Below are 8933 nucleotides of genomic sequence, written 5' to 3'. Positions count from 1 at the left end.
GGGTGTGGCCTATGAGACACAATTAAGATTTGCGGTGTGGAACTGTAATGGAGCCATGAGAACAGATGTTGGGCTCTTCCAGGAAACCTTCATGGGTAGGGACATAGTCATGTATATAGAGACACACCAAAGCCCGAGCACACACCTACCAACAGTGAGAGGCTACAAATGGGAGTCAGCGTGCTACCCCCGGGCCAGATCCTGAGGGGGGAATAGAGGGTCGGGGGGAGTGACAATACTCTATAGGGAGGAGCTACAACACATTGTACAAGTCATGAAGAGAGATGATGAAGCTCATTTCATGTGGATCAAGATACATACAAACCGCCCATGGGATATATATGTCGCAGTATGCTACTTCACCCCGACAAATTCCCCGTATGCGACATTTGGAGGGCTGTCCCCATACCTACCCCTATATGAGGATATCATGCACTACTCAAGCATAGGAGATGTCCTACTGATGGGGGACTTCAATGCTCACACAGCGCAGAGCCAAGTCCCCTTCTTTAAGAGTGAAGACCACATGTACCGAGAGTTGGCACCAAAGGAGTTAGGCATCACATGACACAACTGAGTGCATAGAGTATGGAGACTATTTACTAGCACTGGGAGGGGCACACGGACTAGTCATCCTTAACAGCCTGATGGCCAGATGGCATGGGTCTAACACATTCACATGCTTTCCACATAAGCATGCATCCAGAGGCTTGGGAGGAGGCAACACAATGGACTACCTATTAGGGCTGCTTGCCCTGATCCCAAACATACGGCCTTTAGCATCTCACCACACCCACTAGTGGTAGCCGCAGACCACACATACCTCCAATTTAGCATCACATGAAATTATGAGGGGACCCCCCAGTGAGCAACCCTCAAAGATTCCCCAAATACCACTTTACTAGGACGACGAGAGTGCCTACTCAAATCATCTGTACTGGAGCCTACAGGAGATGGACCCACACACACCCCTAGAGGAGTTCACAACACGACTGGCCAGGACCCTTCACACATCAACCACTGCGTACTTCCCCCACACATGCCCCCACTCCACCCCTCCTAGTGAGGATTCCCTGTGAAATAGCTAGTACGACGAGGAATGCAAGGAAACCTGCCTCTGCCTCCAACAAGGGGAAGCCGAAGGGACATACATCCACCGCCAAGATCGCACGATTTTTCATCACCTAGTGCAAAGGAAGAAGCGGGCATACCTATCCAAGCTAGAGTATGAGTTTTATAAGCTATTCCTAGGGCAGGACAACAAGGAGGCGTGGAAGGCATTCCAAGCACCTCGAGTAGAGACACCCATTACCTCCCCATAGACGTGGAATAGCTACACCACCTCATTGTACCACATGCCAAGATAACCCCCTACCTCGGTCGCCAAAGGACATGCCAACTGCCCCCTCCCTCTTCAGGACCAAAATGGTACGTGATGCCATTGACAAACTCCAGAATGGTCTAGCCCAAGACCACGCAAGACTAGTAGCAAAACACCTCTCATTCACTAGAGATACAATTGCCCCCCCTCTTAGCCCACCTATTCAACAGGGCATTATGTGAAGGCTTCCTACCCGATTGGTCAACTAATACAATACTACCAATCCTAAAGACCGGAGACCCCATGGTTCCCACAAACTACCGGATGGTCATGGTTGGCCATGTGCTCGATAAGCTCTACGAATCCATCCTAGAGCATGAGCTAAGCAAATGGGTGGAGACACACCAACACCAAGCACAGGGGCAAGCTGGCTTTAGGAGAGGCTACTCTACACTTGACCACATCCTCACACTCTGAGCCATCATTGAAGAGAACAAGGCACAAGGAAAGCAGGTATACTATTGCTTTGTGGACTTTTGCAAGGCCTTTGATATAGTTCCCTCAGCTAGACTCATGCAGAGACTACAGGCACTTGAAGTAACGGCAAAGATGAGATGGGGAATCCTTGCTCTATACGAGTTTGGACAGGTCCGAGCATCGGGAGGGCTGTCAGAGGAGATTATTAGCACTATTAGGGTAAAGCAAGGATGCCCCCACTCTGTTTGAGGCTCTACATCGACAAGATATCAGATTATGTGGATAGGCTTGGAGGGGAGGGGTCCTGCCTAGGGGGGACACTGATACCCATGCTACTACATGCAGATGATATAGTTCTTCTCTCTAGCACGCGAAAGGGACTGCAGCACCACCTAAATGCATTACAGATCTTCTGCCAGGACAGGGACCTCACAGTGAACCTGGGGAAGACCAAGATCATGGTATTCAACACATCCACCCAATGAATCTTCCAGTCAATGCCAGACTTCAAATACGAAGATGATATAGTTGAGGTGGCCCCAAAATATGTTTACCTGAGAATCACATTCTTAGGCCCGAGATTCACCTCGAGGAAGGCCACGGCAGACAAACTGACACCACGCTGCTACGCTGCCTTGGGATCCATGGAAAGCCAATGTTCACGTCTACAATTTCAGGAACCTCGGACGAAGCTATGGCTCTTTGATACCTTGGTCATATCAACACTTCGGTATGGGGTCCCAATATGGGGGTCTAGCCTCTACCATACACGGCGAACCACACAAGATCAGCAATTGCTCGAAGGGGAGGAGAGATACAAAGGATGGGAGCAGATGGAATGCCCCCTGGTGATGATGATCTCCTGGTTGATCAGGAGTAAACCATCAGTACCACATGAGATCGTGAGGGTAGAATTGGGAGCACCGCCTATAGTGGCAGAGGCCCTATCCCAAACAGTGACCTTCCTGCACATGCTTTGGAGCCTACCGCGACACAGATATTCCCACCTCGCATTAGAATCATCCAAACAACTTGCATTGCAAGGGGACATTGAATGTTGCTATGCCCGTACTCATGGCTGCATCTGCATGGGCTACACATGGACCACCTCCCACCCCTACAATATAGTCTAGACTGCCCCCACTTGAAGATTAGCCAAGAGGAGTTGAACCGCATCATCAAGCGGATATTATTCAGCTACACACAGCCAGGACATGGGTGTTACCGGCCGAGAATCTAGGGAAGAAGATGGTCTTCTACTGAGAGCACCTCCTACGCCTGTAGTGAGAGCTCACACTCAACCGCCAAGACCCACGGACCACTTATTGTTTCAAGTGTTTCAAGTGAGCTCTCATGGCTATCTCTCACCTAGTCGATGCGCCATCGATCTTCTCGGGGTGTAGTGAGCTTACCTTGATGTCGAAATGAGTTGCCTCCTCTCTCGCACATGCATGTAGCTCCATGATCCTAGATGCTAGCTCAAGCATCCTCAAGCCTCCTCCATCTCCAAGCTCCATCCACCATAGCCGCGGGCGAGAAAAGAGAAGAGAGAAAAAGAGAGAAGAGGAGATGGTGAAGAGCTTCACCCTCTTGATCCCTCACTCCCACACACTCACTCACTCCCTCACACTCTCACATTCCCTCTCTCAAGAGCACACACACAAGCAAGGTAAAGAGAAGAAGATAAGAAGAGAGGACTTTTGTTAGCCACACACCAAAGAATGAGCCGGTCGTGGCCTAGGCCCTTTTTCCCATTGTCCTCCTATCTTCCTAGCTTCCTGCCTACCGCTCATCTACCTTTACAATTTGCACGGGTGAGAGCCCGGTGCTCTTTAAAATAAATCCCGGTGCGCCTTGCACTCTTTTACACAAGTATTAACTTGCGCTTCTCTTGTGTGCCTTTCTCCTTGATTTAGGACTTTTCTGCACTTCTTGCGTTTCTGGATTCTTCTTAGCGCACCTTCACCTTCCATTTCGCTTTTGCCTTGGCCTTGTCTTCTACTTCAGATTTTTTGGATTTTCCACATTTGTTCATTTGAGGGTTAACAATGCCTCACACATGACTGCTTCATTACATGCCCGAGATACATGGATGTACACCTGTCCCATGGGGTCTGAAGTGCTATCGGGCAACTCCTTATGTCATCACACTAGCTACGAATCAAGATAGGCAAATACGGAATGGACTCTCTCCCCCTAGAGGACAGGATCTGCCAATTCTGTCACAACTAGAGCTAGAGGCAAAAGAACATTACATATGTAGATGCCTAGTGTACTACGAGATCAAAGGCCTCTTCGACTGTCTCTTCAAGGAGGGATTCGGGCCACTCTCCTAAACACTAGACTTTCCCGACAAGCAACGTCTCAAGCTCTTCCTCTTGGAGCTATGCCGACATAGAGACCACCTTCTAGGGGTCCGAGACCTAACAACCGGGAACACAGAACAACGCACCGTCCAAGATTTCTACAAATCCTCGGTCACCCCCTCTACAACGAGGATTGCAGCCAACCGACCAGTGGCCCCACCCCGAGGAGTCACCTTGGATAGAGCTACAGAGAGAGGCAAAGCTCACTGCCCACACCCAGTAAGCCTAAGCCCCTGCAAGAGACATCACCTACAGATACAACGAATACTACAGCACCACTAGGGAGCCATACCCCACCGCTTCAGCCTCTCCATGCTAGACATGCCCATGCAGGACATCTTAAGATGACCACGCTCCATAAGCAGTTCCACACTGCACTTGCAGTGCATCTAGATTGTATCGAGTCTGTATACCATTTTGTACCTACTCACCTAGTTCACCATAACACTAGATAGTAGCTTTACTGGTACTTGGAAAACTTCCCAGACATTTTGTATGTAACCTTTTGGTCTCATAGGCCAACTTGGCCTTTTGTAGATGTTAATATAACTTTCTTTCTTTCTTTCTTTCTCTCTCTCTCCAACTAACCTACTCTCTCTCTCAAGACAACCTCTCTCCACCTCACTCAATCTCTCTCTAACTAACCCCTCTCTCTCTCTCCTAAGCTCTCATCCCCTCTCTCTTTCTCCCACACCCTCTCTCACCACCCCTCTCTCTCTCTCTCTCTCTCTCTCTCTCTTACACACTCTCTCTCTCTCACCAACCACCCTCCCCTCTCTCTCTCCACCTCACTCACACACTCTCTCACACACAATCTCATACACATTCTCTATCTCTACCTCTCTCACACACTCTCTCTTGCTAACCCTTCTCCCTCTCTCTCACCACCTCTCTCTATCCCTCTCACCACTCCCTCTCTCACACACACACACACACACACTCTCTCTCTCTCTCTTTCTCTCTCTCTCTCTCTCTCTCTCTCTCTCTCTCTCTCTCTCTCTCTCTCTCTCTCTCTCTCTCTCTCTCTCTCTCTCCCTCACTCACTCACACACACTCTCTTTGTCTCACCAATCTCTCTCTCTCCCTCTCACCCCTGTCTCACACACATATACATACACTCTCTTTCTCCCTCTCTGATAGCCCTACGATGACCTGCCGGTGGTCGGAGGCCCTTTGGTAGTCCTCGGTGGCCCTGCACGCTCTCTCTCTCTCTCTCTCCATCTCACCCTCTCTCTCTCTCTCTCTCTCTCTCTCTCTCTCTCTCTCTCTCTCTCTCTCTCTCTCTCTCTCTCTCTCTCTCTCTCGGCCTTATGATGGCAATGACGATGCCTTGCAAGACGGCAAAGATAATGACGATTTCGAGAAACTAACTAGGATAACTAACCTACTCTTTCTCATTATAAAATTCGTAAATGAGAGAGAGAGAGAGAGAGAGAGAGAGAGAGAGAGAGAGAGAGAGAGAGAGAGAGAGAGAAGAAGAAGAAGAAGAAGAAGAAGAAGAAGAAGAAGCAGAAAGAGGGAGTGAGTGAGATAGAATGGGGGAGAGAGTGAGAGTGAGAGAGAGAGAGAGAGAGAGAGAGAGAGAGAGAGAGAGGAATAATGAGAGAGAGAGAGAGAGAAATGGGGGAGAGAGAGAGAGAAGGAGAGAGAAGAAGGAGGAGGAGGAGGAGGAGAGAGAGACATGAAGAGAGAAGAACAAAAATCTTTCTCCCACACTCTCTCTTACCTAGCTAACTAAATAACGTAAACAATATAACCAACCTACTCACTCTCTCTCTCTCTCTCTCTCTGTCTCTCTCTCTCTCTCTCTCTCTCTCTTTCTCTCTCTCTCTCTTTTTCTAACTAATCAACATAAAATAACCTATTACTAACATGGCTAATAACATAATATAACTAACCTATACTCTTACTAACATAGCTAACATAACTAACCTATGCTCTATCTCTTTCTCTCTATCATTATCCTTTCTCTCTCTCCCTAACTACCTAATCAACCAACCAACCAGCTAACTAACTAAGATGATTAACCTACTCTCTCTCTCTTATTATCAAATTTACAAAATTTGTAATAGAGAATGAGAGTGAGAGAGAGAGAAGAAGAAGAAGAAGAAGAAGAATAATAATAATAATAATAAAGAGAGATTGAGATTGAGGTAAGAAGAGAGAGAGTTAGTGATAGAGAATGGGGGAAGAGAGAGAGAGAGAAGAAGAAGAAAAAGAGAGGTGGGGAGAGAGAGAGAAGAAGAATGTGAGTGAGAGAACAAGGAGAGCGAGAGAGGTGGAAAGAGAGAGAAGAATAAGAATCTCATTCTCCCACTCTCTCTCTCTCTCTACCTAACTAACAACTTCTGTAACTAACCTACTCTCTCACTAACATAACTAACCTACTCTCTCTATTTCTCTCTCTCCCCCCAACTACCTAACCAACCAACCTACCTACTAAATAAGTAGATAACTAACCTACTCTTTCATCAGAGGTGAGAAAGAGAGAAAGGAGAGAGAGAGAGAGAAAAGAATGAGATAGAGAGAGGAGAGAGAGGTGAGGAGAGAGGAAAAAATGTGAGAGAGAGGAAGAACAAGAAGAGAGTGAAAGAGAGCGATGTGAGGAGAGAGAGAGAATAAGAATCTCTTTCTCTCGCTCTCTCTCTCTCTCTCTCTACCCAACTAACTAACTAGTAAACAAAAAATCACCTATTACTAACATGAGTAACAACATAACACAAGTAACCTACTCTCCTACTAACATAACTAACCTTCTCTCTCTCTCTCTCTCTCTCTCTCTCTCTCTCTCTCTCTCTCTCTCTCTCTCTCTCTCTCTCTCTCTCACACACACACACGCGCGCGCGCACACAAACACAACTAATCCACACTCACTCTAACATAAATAACAAAAATAAATAAAGTAATACACTAAAGATTAACAAATATATTAATAAATAGTAAACAAACTAAAAACCTCTTTCCACCTCATTCACACGCTCTCTCTCCAACTCACCTCTCTCTCTCACGCTCTCTCCAACAACTAACATACTCTCTCTCTAAGAAATCTCTCTCCACCTCAATCTCTCTCTCTCTCTCTCTCTCTCTCTCTCTAACCCTTCTCTCTCTCTTTCTCCCACACACACACACACTCTCTCTCACTTACACATGCACACTCTCACCAACTTCCCCCTCTCTCTCTCTCTCTCCACTTCACTCACTCACGCACTCTCTATTTCTCCCTTTCTCTCACCACCTCACACACGCTCTCTCTTTCCACCTCTCTCTCTCACACTCTCATTAGCCTCTCTCTCTCTCTCTCTCTCTCTCTCTCTCTCTCTCTCTCTAATTTATAGAATTCGTAAACGAGAGAGAGAGAGAGAGAGAAGAAGAAGCAGAAAGAGAGAGTGCATGAGATAGAATGGTGGAGAGAGTGAGAGTGAGTGAGAGAGAGAGAGAGAGATAGAAGAAGAAGAAGAATGAGAGAGAGAGAGAGAAAGAGAGAGAATAATGAGAGAGAGAGAGAGGTGAAGAGAGAAGAACAAAAATATTTTCTCCCACACTCTCTCTTGCCTAGCTAACTAAATAGCATAACCAATATAAGCAACCTACTCTCTCTCTCTCTCTCTCTCTCTCTCACATTATCAAATTTATAAAATTCGTAATAGAGAATGAGAGAGAGAGAGAGAGAGAAGAAGAAGAAGAAGAATAAGAATAATAAGAATAATAAGAATAATAATAAAGAGAGACTGAGCTTGAGGTAAGAAGAGAGAGAGTGTGATAGAGAATCAGGGAGAGAGAGAAGTAGAAGAGAGAGGTGAGAAGAGAGGGAGAAGAAGAATGCAAGAGAGAGAACAAGGAGAGAGAGAGAGAGGTGAGAAGAGAAAGAAGAATAAGAATCTCATTCTCCCACTCTCTCTCTCTACCTAACCAACAACTAATGTAAGTAACCTACTCTCTCACTAACATAACTAACCTACTGTCTCTCTTTCTCTCTCTCCCCCCCAACTACCTAACCAGCCAACCAACCTACCAACTAACTAACTAGCTAACTAAGATAACTAACCTACTCTTTAATGAGAGGTGAAAAGAGAGAAAGGAGAGAGAGAGAGAAGAAGAAGAAGAGAGAGAGAAAAGAATGAGATAGAGAGAGGAGAGAGAGGTGAGGAGAGCGAGAAGAAAAATGAGAGGGGGAGAATAAGAAGAAGAAGAGAGCGAAAGAGAGCGATGTGAGGAGAGAGAGAATAAGAAGAAGAAGGACGTCTTTCTCTCCCTCTCTCTCTACCTAACTAACAAACCAATAAACATGAAATCATCTATTACTAACATGAGTAAGAACATAACATAAGTAGCCTACTCTCCTACTAACATAACTAACCTTCTCTCTCTCTCTCTCTCTCTCTCTCTCTCTCTCTCTCTCTCTCTCTCTCTCTCTCTCTCTCTCTCTAACCACCTAATTGACCAACAAACCAACCAACCAACTAACTAACCAAGATAACTAACCTACTCTTTCTCATTATGAAATTTATAAAATTTGAGAGAGCTCTCTTCCCCTAACCACCTAATTGACCAACAAACCAACCAACCAACTAACTAACCAAGATAACTAGCCTACTCTTTCTCATTATGAAATTTATAAAATTTGAGAGAGAGAGAGAGTCTAACTAAACCAATAAGAAATAAACTAACAAATAGAACAAAACAAAATTACATGGAAGAGAGAGAGAGAGACAGAGAAAGAGAGAGAGAGAGAGAGAGAGAGATTACTAACTTGGACAATAGTTATCAAA

The sequence above is a fragment of the Lygodium microphyllum genome, chromosome 30, assembly GCF_053477565.2.
Source record: "Lygodium microphyllum isolate KBCC chromosome 30, Lygodium_microphyllum_v1.1.10, whole genome shotgun sequence".
Lineage (NCBI taxonomy): Eukaryota > Viridiplantae > Streptophyta > Polypodiopsida > Schizaeales > Lygodiaceae > Lygodium > Lygodium microphyllum.
This window is presented reverse-complemented; position numbering follows the sequence as displayed.